The following is a 14,111-nucleotide window of genomic DNA, read 5'->3' as shown; positions in this document are numbered from 1 at the left end:
ATATGTGTGTATGGGTGTGTTTGTATTTTTGTGTGTATGTGTTGGATGTGTGAATTTGTTTTTCTTTGTGGATGTGTATTTGTTTGTGTGCGTATGTGCGTGTATGTGTTTGCGCGTGTTAGTGCGTAAGTGTGTGTGTATGTGTTGGGTATGTGTGTGTGTGTGTGTGTGTGTGGGGGGGGGGGACTCGGTTGCATTCAAGCAGGGGGGGGGGGGACGATAGAATTATTAATATAAACTGTTGCTGTGTAAAAATGTGCGCACACGTATACAAAAATTCACAATTAACGAGCATAGAGAGCGTATTCGAGACCATTTTCACGGGTATTTGGTTTCACAGTTGGTCGGTCTATTTAGTCGCTGCGCTTGTTCCGCTAGCTGGCTCTCACATTTAAGCAAAACTGTTGAATGTGAGGTGGAAATATTTTATAGTGTCCCATTCCAGCGTGATTAAGCTTCCTTTCCGTTGCCTCCTCAAATAGGAATGAGATAGGTGGGGATAGTGTAGGTGTGCTATGTTTTGTGTAAGCCTACGGGGCGTTCAGCCACCCAACTTTTTGTTAAATTACAAATGTCTTTTGTTGAGTTAGCTGAATTGATCTGGAAATGATTAATTTCTCAATTCGAGATTTCCCACGTTCACAACTTATAGACTTAAAGTTAACTCTAAATCAATATCTTTGAGTTCAAGTAGAGAACAATTCTGTGATTAAATTTAAAAATGCAATTTAATTTTATATATATATATATATATATATATATATATATATATATATATCTTTGAGCACGTCATTTTATCGTAATTTTTCAAATACCGCAAAATGAAGTGATGTAAGCCATTATTGGCAAAATGATGGAGTTTTTTTTCGTCACCGATAATGTGTTGCGTGTTGATCATTTTTATTTCTAGGACTACATTTTTTAATCAAGACATTCAGTTTGTTAGTGGATAAGAAACAAAACAATGTCCTCTAACTATTCCAATTTTTTAAAACAGTTTTTGAAGATATCTTACAGCTCAACAGTCAGGGAGCCACTTCCTTACTGAAGATATTTTGAAAAAGGTGCACTGATGAGAAGTATTAAAATTCACACATTGGCCGTTTAACGTTGACAAAAGAGAAGCGCTTAGATACTATTGTACATTGAAAAAGTCAAACGTACTGTAAACGTTAGTGTCTTCAAAAAAATCAACAATAAAAAAGTGAAATCAAATACCAATTTGTGAAAATATGTGATTTTGATTAACAATTTGTAAAAAACTAGTGCTTCCCTTCGAAAAATAAAACCTTTAAAAACGGAACTCTCTTTCGAGTAGTAAAAATAGACCACGTCTCAAACAAACAATACAAAGTTATATTTGTGTACAAATTTTTAATATTGCTTAGACAAAAATAGTAGTTTTTGATACTGACCACAGAGGCTAAGCAAGAAACACCATTTCGCTTCAAAAGAGTGCACTGTTTTCTTCACGATTTGAAGGAGAACGGTAAAAAATAGTTCAGGTTATTTCATCATAAAAGAAGTTTCTACTATCTTTATTTTTTTACCCGGTTTTTGACCCTAGGGGTCCCGGATTTTGTAAGCATTTATACATTTTATAAATTTGGTTAAATACGTATGACTCCAAAATTTTTATAATATTTTGAAAAATAATTAGTCAATTGGCGAACAATTCAGTTATAAGTTTGGAGAAGACCAAGAGATATAATACCAAGAGATTTAATACCCAAAAACGATTAAGTTGTGTTTTCTTTGACCAAGAGATATAATACCCAAAAACGATTAAGTTGTGTTTTCCATCTATCAAGCGTCATCCTTTGTATATAATCTAAAAACTCAATTCGCCATCTTTACATGCAAAATTTTCGTTATTTGCAAATGTTTGGCTGCTCAATTTGTAAGAAAGCTGTCACATAAAAGTGTTTAACGCAAAATGGCCTTTTTCAACTAATTGAGCAGGTTTTGGAAGTTATTCTCTCGGTTCCATGTCATTAGTGTCACAACAAATGAGACCTGATACTTTAATAGTAATAATATCCAGTACTGAGCCACAGATTTTGAACAGTGAATACTCGTTTTTAGTCTGTTTCGAACATTTGCATAGTGTTCCTTTTCTGTCGTGTAACTTATCATGAAAGATTTGTGTTTTTCGGAACACAATGATTAAACGTTGACATGCTGTTCATAATTAGCTGGAAAAAGTCAATTGTATCACAGAATTTTCATATAACATTTGATTTCAAATTCATAAAAAATTTTACCAATCAACCGAAATCAGTACATAGGTTTCTCTGTTTATCGATAGGAAGTATTAAAATTTAATCGATAAAAAACCCTATGTAACCTGTTTTTACTCACTGTAAGCTAAAAGTGGCCCAGAAAATAAGAAGAAAATGGCAAAACTCAATAGCCCACTATTTATTTTAAAAACATGGTTTTTTAAAAGTCAAAACGATCAGAGGCTTTTGACAAAAAAACGATAGAGGATCCATAAAAATCCCGAGGAAGCCAGTTGAACCTATTTTTAGTTCATTTTAGATTAATAATTCTTTTCTCTAATTAACGTAAAAAATGGGGAAAATGCGAATATGTCTGAAAAAAAGATCGACTGACTACTATCAATTTTTTTTGGACTTTAAGAAACAACAATTATCCAAAATTAGCCCAGTTATTCCCATTCGTTTAGTGGGAACTCTTTATCTTTCCAAATGATATGGATGTGGATTTTTAGACAAAAAGTCAATATATCAAACATAAGTGATGCATTTTGTATAATTAAAGAATTAAATTAGCCAATAACCCGCAAACGTTTAATTCAAGTACTCAATCAATGGATCCAAAATTGAAACTGGCATCTTTTTGAGTCAGCAAAAGCACTGTCAACAGTTTTTAGGTCTGCTATTGCGGCAAATTTAAACAATGTGGACTACATATCATCTTTCGAGCCATTTTTGATAGAAAAATTGAACGATTTTTCAAAAAATTTTGCCAAAGAATTGGATCAAACAGTTGAAAAATACTCTTGGTTTTAGAGATAAAACCAACAACACTAGTTTGATCAATTTTTTACATATTTTTTTAGCAAAATTGGAAAATTGCATAAAAAACGGAAAATATGTACAGAAACAACGATACTCAGTCAAATGCTCGCAAAAGTTTAAACCCCGATAACTGTGGAAAAAACAAAAGTCAAACAAACTTTTCTGGTAAAGTTTTAGTAAATTAAGTAGCGTTGTTATTAACAATTTTAAAAAATTTTAGCAAAATTGACAAAAAATTTTGTCAAAAATAGGCAAAGTGTGAATAAAATAACGGATATCCGTCTATTCACAAAATTTTAAACCATTATAACTCTCTTTAAAAAACGAAATTAAAAAAAAACCGTTTATTTCTACATTCTACGCTTTCTGGACGGGCTTTCTGATGATACTACTCAAAATCATCTACGATGAATATATCGATCGGCGAAAATTGTCTGAACAAAAAAAACCGTTTGAGTATATAGTTCCTCCCCCACTAAAGTGGATCGGAACAATAGATTATTTAGAAACTTTAGCTGTTCAATTGGCTTTCGGCCAAAAGCGCAGTCGGCTTATTACCTGTTAGAATCGTTCAGTATGCCTCCGAAGACGTGTATGACGGTAGTAGTAGCGGTAGTAGTGGAGTAGTTGGTGAAATAGTATAAAAAGTAGTGAAATAGTAGCCGCAATAGTAAGTGTAAATGGTGCCGTAAAAGTAGTGATGGTTGTGGTGGAGATAGTGGTGGTAATACCTGAGTTCAATAAAACAAAGCTGCCCCTTTGCGATGATAGGAACAGGGAAAGGGGTTATAAAAAATGGGGTAAAACCTCCTTCGGGCTAATTAGCCAGGGGTACAATAACTAAATTGACTTTCCATATGTGCTTCATCTACCTTATTATCTCATTTTATCTCTTCCTCTGCATAACTAAAAGAACTCATACCTCAATGGAAATAAATGTCAAAAGGTAACCTAGTCAGTGAAATGTCTCTTGATACAAAAGACATGGATTTGAATAACTCAACATGCTGAAAATACCATCAGCCTTTTGTATAAGAGTATTGAAGCGAGAAAATTAGAGCCTGCTCTAGATTAAGTCTTCAATTTTAACAACGCATCTTAAACAGCAGAGAACTTGACACTGTTTTACAACTAGATAGGATTTGAGATCAAAAGATAAGGTAAACACACAACCACACAGAACTAGCGATGACGTTGCTCTTAATGTGTCTTACATTGATTTGTCTTGGTAACCGTTGCAAATAGGGGCAGGGTTGAAGAATCGTAATTTGAATTCTCGTTCACGCACCACAAAGATTATGAGAAAAGAAGACCAAAGTTCACACCGTGAACTAGCAGCAAAGAGATAGGATGTATTAAACAATTAAAGATTCGACCATAAATCCTACTTCGTAGAAATCAATGCGCGTCTATGGCTGAGCCTCTTTAAGGATTATTGGAGGAATTGTTTCTAAGCCCGTTAAATAAATTCGGCAAAATGCACGCCACAAGTTCATTACAATACTTTAGGTTAGCATACACAGAGCTGGATACAGGAGGCATGTTAAAGCTCTTTAAAAATCAAGTGGGTTTTCTATGTTTTTTTTGTCTATTTCAAAAACCAGCTGAATAGTTTTTTAGCACAGCTGGATTGGTCAAAATAATTTGCCCCGGGACAGACACAACAACTCTTTTTCAGTTAGTTCGTTTTTTGCAAATTTCTACCAAAGTTGAATCGGATTTGACTCCCTGCCTCAAAACACTGACCCAAAGGAATTGATTTCCATCTACAAAAGCCGATTCTCTAGTGAGTCGATACGACCAGTACTCAAAATAGAATTCAGCAATCACAAAAAATAACAATATCAAAAATGACATAGTAATGAACTCCTTTCACCCATGCTGAAGATATTCTGCTATTCCTATCTTGAAAGTGTTTGCATTGATGTAGAAGTAATCAAACCTAATCAAAAGTAATAAAATGTAGAAGTAAACAAGGAAGCTTGCGCACGCACATAAGGTTCCGACCTCGCTCATCCACATTCTTGACTTATTTGGCTACCAAATGATGAAGAGATAAAAATCTTTCAAAAACATACTATTGTTCAATGAACGACCAATGGAATACAATAATGCAACGCTAGAGGGCCGAAGAAGGTTGTTGATAATAGAACTACCAAAAAGCTCAATCATAAATATCAAACAACAAAAATTTTTCACGATCAACACTCGATGTCTATAATAAAAAAAATCACAACAAAATTAAACTCACATCCGATAAAACCTAAAAGAAACAATTGAACCTATACGTCATTAGAACAGATATGGGACCTGTCCTCAATGCCATTGCTCAGCAGGTCTACAAAAAAAACAAAGAGGAGCAAAGCTCAAAAGAACGTTTCTATTTTTGAAAACAATTAAATTTACCGTTAATAATGTTATTACATATCAACTGAAATACCTGAAATTTTCATTTATATCTCCATAGGAAGCAATTGAAACAAGTAGTTATCCAATGTTCAATTGCGCAAAATTTCAAAGTGAATGCGACCTAAAATTATTGTAACAAATTAAGAAGAAAACAAAAATCCTATAAAATAGACAAATATAAAAAAAATATCAAATACTGTATGAAATCTCGTAGTAACAGTAGTAAAAAAGTCAAGAAACAAAGTTCTGAAGCCAAAATTGTTGTAAAAATTAAATTATAGCTCAGTGGATGCGGTTTGTGACCTGTGTTTACAGAGACCTAGCAACCAATCGACCGAAAAACAATTTAAAAAAATGACGAAGCTCAAAAACCCAAATATGGTTTTGAAAACAAACATTTTCCAAAGTCATAACAAACTTGAGTTATCAACAAACGGCGATGGATTAAGTTTAATACCTCAAAGAAGCCAATGGGGCATTTTAATAATGAGACCTAGTCAAGATCTCCAGAAAATAACAACAAATTTATAAAGAAGCCAAAACAACAGACAACTGTACGAGATCACACTGTTCAAGGCACCATAACTATGAGATGTTACCTGCAAGAACTGTAAATTATCACCTTCTCCTCGTCTTAACGTCAAAGGCTCTTCCTTAAAAAAAGACTACGTAAACATGACAAAAAAATTAAACCCAAAATTCTTTTAAACCATTCTTTTCATATTTCAATTTGAAAGTCATTAAAACAAACAGATGTGAACTGAAATCTTTAACTAGGTTCAGTTATACATCATTGGAAAGTAATTGAGGCCTATCGTAATCATGTATATGGCGTAAAACAACAAAAAGAAAGACAAACATAGACAGAAACATATAAAATCCATAAAATTTTGCGAGTTAATTGGGTCTCAGCAAAGAAAGCATAAACTATATAACAAAACAGTTAACATATCCAGCCACGCCTTATTCCAACGCTGTGAATAATTTTTACTATGCTTTCATTCAATTGAATTTGTCAATAATGTGATGATTCGACAAGGTAACAGAATATGGGTAAAAGATGCAATTTAGCTCAAAGATGAAAAAGAATTGAAAACGCGTGGTATTAATACAATGAGATTATTAGTTGAACATAAAACAGTTACGGACATTAACTTAAAACCAGCGGGAAATCAAATTTTGCCTGTTTTTACTGAGACTGTGCCGAAATTTGAGAGAAATAAGATAAAATATTTGAAAATTTCAAAAATTATTAAATTTTCTATTTAGTTTTTGAAAACAAATACATTCAAAGTCATAACAGACATTAAATAACAACTGAAGGAATTGTTTAGGTTCATTTATACCTCCTAAAAGATAACCGGATCTTCGATTGGGAACATTAAGTCATTGGGCTACAAAAAAGATAACATATGGTAGCAAAACTCAAGAAATCAATAAAATTTTTACCAAAAAAATTGGTCAGAGCCATAAAAACCATGAGCTTAACTCTGAAACCAAAAATTAATCGCGTTTTGGCCCCGTTCGTTGTGAATTGTACATGTCAATAATTGAGGCCTGATTTGAAATTCTTGTCCGTATTTTACATAATCATTTACATAGCGGAAATATTTTGAAAAAAGAAAGGTCGCGCCTCATTAAAATCTAAGAATTTTTACTCGTAATGATCCATGGCGCTTTCAAGATCAGTCCAGATATTGCGACGCATCTAAGAAAATACTCATTTGTTCAAACAGTTGCGAAATAGATCCATTTTTCTACAAAATTTTTCAGTTTGTCAAAGAAATGAATTTTTGTATAAACATCGAGTTTAAGTTTGCGAAAAACAGGCAAAATTGTAGTTCCAGAAGGCTCTTAAAGCCAGCAGGAATACAACTAGCTTGTTTGTCAGCTTGCCGAATATGGCCGGAATTTTAAGGTATCTACTTCCAGCAAAGGTAAAGCAAGTGGGCTGAAAATGCAAAATTTGATGATCGAACAATTCAATAACCCTCTTTATCTTTAGAGATAACATGAATCAATGTGAACAAATTTTAGCAAAATTGACAAAAACTTGGTCAAAAATACCGAAAATGTGAATAAAAACAGCTGAATTACGTCTAATATTCACAAAACTTTATTCTCGATAACTCCCTATAAAAAGCGGAAATTGAAAAATTTTTTTAATTCATTATTCTACGCTGAACGGGTTTTTTAATGATACCACTCACAACTCTCTACGATGATTATATCGATCGGTCAAAATTGTCTGCACCAAAAAAAACCCATTTGAGTATATAGTTCCTCCCCCACTATGTGGGTCAGAACAACAAACTGCATTTTTTGCTAAAACAGTTTTCTGAGCATTTTGATTTTTGTGATTTTTGCATCTTACTTGTCTGAAATTCCAGCATGTTTTTAATTGAATCATGGAAGACACTTTAGGCAGAAATTGTTCAACAATGCTTCAAAACTGCACAACAGAATCATGAATAAAAGGAGGCTAATCAATTTAAAACTTCCTAAGTTTGGATATTTTTTCACCTATTTATCTACTGTTGTAGATGCTCCGTAACAATGCTTAGATATCGTTGTAGGCTTCTATAATTCAAAAATTTACAATCGGCACTACCGCAAGGCAATACATCAAGATGATTGGAGCACCCATTCACCACAGCAAAAAGGAGTCACATTGTGAGAAAACAGTTGACGGATCTCTGTGGCCAAGTCTATTTCATCATATGTAGTCAGTGAAGCAATGAATTATGTTGGTTCATTAAAAACAGTACAAACTATTTTTACTGTGGTCTCCGATTCAATACGAAGTAGCGAAGTGCAAGAAATAGAATTAAAAATGATAAATTTTTGTCTTTTAATGTAGTGAGAACTCGGTTTCCTAAAACTACATGTTTTATGCATAGCAACAACCTAAAAAATCCCTAGGAAACCAGTTTAACTTAACATGAGATAACAAATACTTCGCTTGATTTAAAGTGCGCAGGCCGAAATAGAAATTGTCTCTTTTTTGTTAAAGCTTCTTCTGTCTTAATAATTCTTCTATAAAAGTTCTGACTCTCAGTTGTTTTCTCAACAAAATTTGAGCGCGTTTATTTCTTTTTGTTTTGCACTTCAATGATTAAATTTAATTATCGAAGAAGTTCTTTGAAAAATTTGGAAACTGTAGTATTTCTAAAATTGATTGAATAAATACGAAGATGAAAATACTCACAAAAAATGTTACAGTAAAGCGATTATGAGAATTCATTTTATGTCTTCATTCTCTTTACTCCGAGTGAAACAATTATCAATTATCAACAATTATCAAAATCTTTCTATTGTTCTTGAGTTTTTCTGATAAGTGCTGACTTTGGAGGAACAGTGTGGCACAGCAAGCGAAATTTAAACTCATGTTTTTAACAAAACCAAAGATTACTATATGCGTTCAGAGTTGCGTTCCTTTCGAGCCAAAATAGGGAAAATTTCCATTATACGAATCCGTCAGCAAAAGAGAAAAAAAGAAAAAATGGTACAAATAGAAATATGCATTGCTTTCACTGTAACAGATTTCAGTTTTGAGTTCTCCCAAAAAAAATTGGTTATCTCGACAACCACTTTAAAGAATTCCATTGAATAAATTGTAGGTAGCCTCTAAAACCGCAATGAGTTCAAAACCAATTCCAAAGTCTAAAGATTGTCAAAATTTTTCAGAAAATTATTTTATTTTGTAGCCATAGCTCATTTCTACAGGTCTTTTTTGCAAAAAATTGGGTTCTTGTTACTAGTAAAAACTTTGATTGTTCATTAGCAATCTGTAAAAACTGCAAGCGTTTATTAGTAATCTTTTTTTTTGCAAAAATAAAAACATAGTTGGGAAATTGCCGACAATAGCTACGATAGTTTTATAGACCCTCGGTCTAAACACACAAACCGAAATGGTAAGATGATAAAATTTGAGATAGAAACGTTTCTGTAGTATCAAATTGTTGTGATACCTTTATTTAGCTTACTTTGTTGTACCTGATATAAAAAACTGTCAGTTAGATTAAAATAACCTCATATTACCTCAACTGTTGAAATTAATTTTAGCAAAAAATCAAATCAATTTGAGAGAGGAAATAAGTCATTTTAACATTGAGGAACGGCATGTTCGAACGGCTATTAAAACATTGTTTAATTGCATGGACAAATCTCGTACAATCGAATAAAGTTGCTCCAATGAGAGTTAAAAACGACCGACGTCACTCCTGTAATAAGTCAACAAAATAGCCTGAATAAGAACACCAACGCGGATTTGAAGAGAGGCTGGCAAAATATTGTCGTAATAAAATCCCCTACCAAGTAAAATTTGAAACCAGAAATGATAAAAACTGAACGGACAAATATTAACTCAGTCAGCTACCCTTTTGCAGCTATTAAAATAAAAATCAGATTTCGAAATAAAATTTAGATTTGGATAAAAATTTCATAGGAATTGTTCAATAGGAGGTTTTTCAATAGCAAGTTTTTAAAAATTTCAATAGATTTTTACGGTTCTATTAGCTTCCTCTTTTTTCTCGGACTTCTTTATTGAATATATGAATTTTTCGATTACTTGTTTGTCATTTTGAAAATAAAGAATTGTGCTCTGATTATCGTCAGATTTAATTAATTCTCTGCTGAGCTATAAGTGAACATTTTTAATACCGTCTGTTTACAGCTAATGACTATTAATTAATTCCGTTTGTTATCAAAACTTTCAGAGTATTTTTGAACTTGGCCTTTTTGTTCTTCTTTTTTTCCTCAATTTCTAACATAATCTGTTCAATAAAATTATCCATCCTTACTCTTGTAAAATAATAAACGCAATTTAACATTTTAATTGGTTTTATTTTTAACGGTGTTTTGGTAACTTGTACAATAGGCATTTTCGTAAAATTTTGTGAGTAATCGTTATTTGCGGTTTTGTTTGTCGTTTTTTAAATCTTCCTTTTAATAACATCTGACAGCTGCCATTGATTTTCAGATGAGATCCAAGTAAAGATAAACAGTTTTTGCACTGATCTGAATGTTCAAAAATATTTAAAACAACTGAATGTTTGACCTATGAAAATCTGTTAATAGCGATATATTTCGAAGGATTCAATAGCTTGTGTTTTCATTAAATTGTTTTTACAATCTTTGGTATTCTTTCGTTTGTTGTTATTTTATAATCTTACGACTTTTTTTTTACTAATGACAAGTCCCGTTGGCTTATTATAAAGTCATTTATAATTCTTATTAGCATTTTTTAGTTAAAAACTACTGGTTGCTATGACTTTTGAATTTACTTGCTTTCGAAAAAGTTCATTTTTGATTTTATCTGCTGATGGTATTTTGATTTGGTTACTAAAGCAGGGTTGGAAATTTATGCACGATCGCACATTATCGAGTGTCTTTGCTCTTTTAACAGATAAAAATAAAAAATGACATTTTTTCTGTGCCTTCAGCAAATTCATTGTTGAAGAATGAAACAATTTAAGTACAACTAAAATTTCACAGGCCACAAATACCTGAGGTCTCATAAAAAGTTTTTATGCTCCACACTTTGGTGAAGCAAAATTATATCCACTATGATTCATACCGCGACCAACTGTGATATCTTAAAACTCTAGACCCAAGCAATGAAGTGAAATTGATTAAATCGTCCCATAAAAATAGAAAATTTTTCAACGTTGTTCCTTCAAATTTTTTGACACTTCTGCTAGCTGCAAAATGAATTTTTGGCACAGAATTTTCCCCATCTAATGAATACTGCATCCTATGATCAAAACACTTCAATTTATGTTTGATTTTGGAAGACCGTTTGAAAATTACTATTATAATAGAGAAAATTTTTTTTATTGTAGGAAATTTTTAATAAAAATTTATTCCAAAACTTTTGCTTCTAATTTCATGAATTTATTTCCTTTCTTATACCTTATTGTATTGCATTTACAATTTTTAATTTAACAAGTTATCGTGTTTTATCATGTGGTCCAAATTATCAAGAAAACTCAAGAAAATAATCATTATTGTCGCAAAATTTTGGATTATCATAAAAATTTGAATAATTTTGTCAGGCGCCCCTAGCTAAAATTTTTGAACCGGTTCTGTGCGTTTGCACATAATGTTTCAACCCTTTTATTCGATGTGGCTTCTTATGGAAAAAACTATAGCTATGAAATAAATTTTGTGAATAGATCTATTTTCAATGTTTATTTCATAGCCATAGTTTTTTCCAAAAGAAGCCACAACGAATAGAAGGGTTGGAACCTTACGTGCAAACGCACATAATCGGTTCAAACATTTGAGCAAGTGGTCCCTGACAAAATTATGGAATAATTATGAGCCACAAACAAATAAATGCTGGCTTGTATGTTTATTACACACATAGAAGAGAAGCCCGAGGCATCCTAAATTTCAGCAGGAAATTCTTTTTGTCCACGTACCGTCATTGAGCCGCTGACGCTAACTACGAGCATATGGTTCATTAACTGTTTCAAGAATCTAATTTGGTAGAAAATACTTTTGTAATATTTAGTTTTAATCTGCTTCAATTCCAGCAATAATTGAAATATATTTCCTTAAATATATGTCTCCACAATTTGCTCAGCGAGAGCAAAAATTGCGAGCTGACTATTATTGAGAGGTAAACAGAAAGAGCGAATCAGAAAGAAAGGAAACGAATGAAAGCATGAAAGCAAACTTACCACAAACGTTTATTTAAAGATGCAAATTTAGGTGAATATAGGGAAACCAGCGGTCACCTGGTCATCGGCGTCAAGCTGGATTATAGGAAATAGAGATAGAGATAGCTGGATAACAGACAGATAAACAACACACATGAAGCTTTTTCTTTGTTTACTACCACTTCCATTTTCCTCCCCTGTTATTGCCACATTCACAGAGAGTTGTGGAAACAAGGAGACAGTTTAAACTATCAAAAATATGAGGAATAAGCGTGTTTGCTGTGTGGTTGTGAAGAGAAAGTGTCAAAAAATGGAATTAAATGAAAAATAAGACTGTAGCTGCACTATAACGTCCTAGTAAACAGTGAGCAAGGAATAAGCAAAGCAAAGACCTTCTCAGTAAAAGTAAAATTTAAAAGAGGGACATTGCGTTAAAAAACACATCAGCCCATACACTCATACATATACGCACATGTATACACATACATCAGATGCAAAATACGGAATTAAAATATGCAGAGCTTGGGGAAATTTTTTTAGCTTGCACTCTGCAGTGTAGTATGGAGAATGATGCACGGCCGCCTCCTCTTATATTTTTCATTCACATAGACCGAGCGTATATCGCTTATAAAATATGCAGCACGTAGCGCTTAGCGCGTTTACTTTCATAAAAAGCTAAAAACATCATGTAATAGGAAAATAGAAAACTCATTTGTATTAACTGATGTTTGTTTTCAATTAGAAAGAATGATTAAATCAATATTGACGTCTGAGATACGGACTTCATCTCAGCAAAATTTCCACATAAATTGAGGGAAATATTAGCAGACAGCTCTTAATCTGTCTTAATGCTCATAAAATGCGTGGTCTGGGACACACAGCATGTGTTGTCTGTTTATATATTGGATTTATAGTCCTTGTCAGTGGAAAATGGTTGAGTAAATATTGAGTCACTCCTTTCAGAAGAAATCCGATCAACCTAATGATGAGATAATTAAAAAAAGATGTTTGGGTTTAACAAATCTCTGCACAACCGAACTACTAATTGAAATACATAACACCACGCCTCATTACAGCGCTCAGAAGATCTGCCATTAGAAAGACTACGAGAAAAAAAAACAAACGACAAAATAAGCAAAAACTTAAATTTTTTAGCGAATGTGCTAAAAGAAGAGAAAAAGAAACACAAATATTAACTACTCACAAAACTTATATGAAAACGCATATTGTTCAATAAACAAAACATCAGTTACAACATGATAACAGTGGAAAAATTGTTTTTGAATTACAATGAATTGGATGGAACCTCTCAATGATGAGAATAATTGACAAGTTGACGAAAAGAACAAAAACTGAAAAGTAAAAAAAAGTCTTTGAAAACGAACAATATCAAAAACTTAAGTACTTTTTGCTATAAACTGACTGTAATGAAAGAAGATGTATGTCAATCTTAAGTAATCAACGGGACATCACAAAAAGTCTTATGATTATTCATTAGAAAAATTCCTTAGAGAAGTAAAAGAAGAAAGTTTCGAAGCCATTGAAACCATAAATTTTTCTCCGAAAACGTTATCTACGATCTATTGGACGTCTTCTCCTAGCCAATGGGAGCCATTAATGGTGGGATAATGAGATAAGATATCAAAAGGAACCAAAACAACAAAAATCAAAAATTTTTTTGAAATTACGAAAACTCGTGGCAACGAAGTCATTAAACCAATAGTTAGTAGTTTAGTAGTTAAAACCGCTTACCAGATTAGTTATCTATGCAATAAAAAAAGGGTCATATCAATACTGAGATTTACTTACCTATCATGGAAATAGGTTTAATAAAAGTTAGCGTTCAAAGAAATTTAAAAAAGTGTTAACAGCCACTCAACTCAATAGCTATCAGCAGAAGTCAATAAAAACGCAAAAATATTACCCGATAGGAGCATAAACGTGTTTGTTATTCCTAAGTAATCAAAAAGACATCACAATAGGTCTTATGATT

At 32.4% G+C, this 14,111-nt stretch overlaps 1 protein-coding gene across 3 annotated transcripts in view; it reads right to left on the bottom strand.

Annotated features, from left to right (window-relative positions):
* Positions 1-12,584, bottom strand: part of LOC142358735 (mechanosensitive cation channel TMEM63A-like) — an 86,692-nt gene extending 74,108 nt beyond the window's left edge. The window contains exons 1-2 of one of the 3 annotated variants that reach the window (XM_075410278.1): positions 12,140-12,584; positions 3,603-3,775 (exon numbers count right to left, since the gene is read on the bottom strand). The gene's annotated coding sequence lies outside the window, so the exon portion shown is untranslated. Of the gene's footprint in view, positions 1-3,602; positions 4,294-12,139 lie in introns of those variants that run through there. The other 2 variants (XM_075410279.1, XM_075410277.1) reach the window with 2 other exon arrangements.
* Positions 12,585-14,111: the final 1,527 nt, after the last annotated feature.

Source organism: Convolutriloba macropyga, chromosome 2 (genome assembly GCF_964194025.1).
Source record: "Convolutriloba macropyga chromosome 2, txConMacr16.3, whole genome shotgun sequence".
NCBI lineage: Eukaryota > Metazoa > Xenacoelomorpha > Acoela > Convolutidae > Convolutriloba > Convolutriloba macropyga.
Note: the sequence above shows the minus strand (reverse complement) of the source record. Positions and strands in the feature narration are given on the sequence as shown.